Consider the following 1909-nt stretch of genomic DNA (forward strand, 5'->3'; position numbering starts at 1 on the left):
CGGCGGCTGTCCCCTCAGCGGGGCGGGGAGGGCCTGGCCGAGCGGGGAGGCGGTGGGGCGTGAAAACAGAGAGTTTAAAAATGGATTTGCGGGAAAAATTGCCGCTTCACCTACAGCTGCAGGGTTGGGGCGGTTTCCTCTCAGGGGTGTGTGTTTCTGGTACCCTCAAGCAAGGTCACCTGTCAAGAAGTTTAACTTTGTAATATAGTACCGACTGTCACTTTTAGGACAGTTCAGTATGGGGTTTTTGTTTGGTTTTGGTTTTATGCGTCAGTTCATCAAGCTCTTTGCAGAGACAACTGAAGTGAATATGAAAGTCGGGCTCGATAAATCTAGTACACGACAGATTTCCCCTTTCTGTCCGTGTCAGTTGACGAAAGGAAAATCCTCTTCCCACAGCTGACAGGCGTAGGTAGGGATTAATAAAGGCCATGTACGGTAAGAGACTGGGAGAAAGCGGGTGTGAAACTGGAACAAGAGGTCACTTCCTAAGGCGGGGTGCAGGGGGTTGCGCAGGGCATGGGGTTCCTAATACTCCTACACCATCTCCCAGCTGGAACCAGGCTCCTTCTACAAGCAAGCTGTTTCCACTCTTCCTTTTCAGATTTTAACCCTTCCGTAAGGCGTATGATACTCCGAAAGAACATTTCTTTCACAGTGTCTGAAATAGGCGATGCTGTTTTTGTATTTGAAGTGTACTTGAAAACTAAGTTCCTTTGCTTGTTTCCACATTGCCTTGCTAAATAAATGATTTTAAATAAAACTTGTGACCAAATCGTTTGTCATCAGTTCTTGCCACAATGCTTGTGACTATATTAGTGTCATAAACTTCAGCTTAGGCAGCCATAAGATCAAAGCATCATATTTTCAAGACTCTGAGGAAATACGTGTAGCATGTAGTCACTGACATGTCTCCATCATCCTCATTTTTTTCATCCTCAACTTAAGGATGACTAAGTGACCTTAAGTTTTGGTGAATAATCTTCATCTAATGTATGGTTTTGAATAGCTCAAAAGCATTTTAATGTCCTCAGAAGTGCAGGTTATAGGGCTAAGCATGTTGTGGGCACATGACTCATGAAAAACAATGGGATGTCTTAGACAGTTCGGAAGCAGCCTTCAAGCTGACTTCTCTTGGCACGCTTTGCTGCATCATGCAGTCCAGGGCCAGGAGCATCTGCTGAAAACAAATGTTTGTTTTCCATTGATCTGTAGACAACTGGGTGTCTTCCAAAAGTAACCTCAGGGTCATCAGTTGCAAATAATGATAAATCAAATCCCAGATAATTTCACTGCAATAGAGGGGTTTTATATATTTTCAAAAAGTCTTTGTGCAGTTTTACTTCTCACTCAAAAATAATCAAGTAGAATGGATTGTTCCTCCTTTTAATTATGTAGTGACAAGCTACTTTCAGAAATATTTAGTAATTGACATTAATTACTGAATTATTGCCTGTTTATAGAGACATCAATTTCTTCAAAGAAAAACATGCTGTTTCCAACTAGGTCTGTCGATGACCAACACTTCCTTAGAATTTTCTGTATTTTTCATTTCTTAGCAACAAAAGAGGTTCAAGATTTTTGCTTTTTGGAAGCTGCCTAGAAAAAAAAAATGCATTATCTGTTCCATTTGTGTTGCTTTTCTTTATTTTTATTCTGATAAAATTTATTGACTGGCTTCTTCATAAACTATGATAAGCTGGATGGGAATTATTGTCAATTGTACTAGCCCAGGAAAGGCAATATCAGCATCCCAGCAAAAGGAAAGCCTTTGTTGGGAAAAATCTTTTCACTAGTTGGTGGAATGTTACCCTTGCAATCGTAAATATATTCCATAGAGGTACCCAACTCAATCAACTAAAACTACTAAATTGCTACTTAACATGTATTAAGGATCATCAAAGGATCA

Source organism: Aptenodytes forsteri, unplaced genomic scaffold (genome assembly GCF_000699145.1).
Source record: "Aptenodytes forsteri isolate BGI_AS27 unplaced genomic scaffold, ASM69914v1 Scaffold523, whole genome shotgun sequence".
Taxonomy (NCBI): Eukaryota; Metazoa; Chordata; class Aves; order Sphenisciformes; family Spheniscidae; genus Aptenodytes; species Aptenodytes forsteri.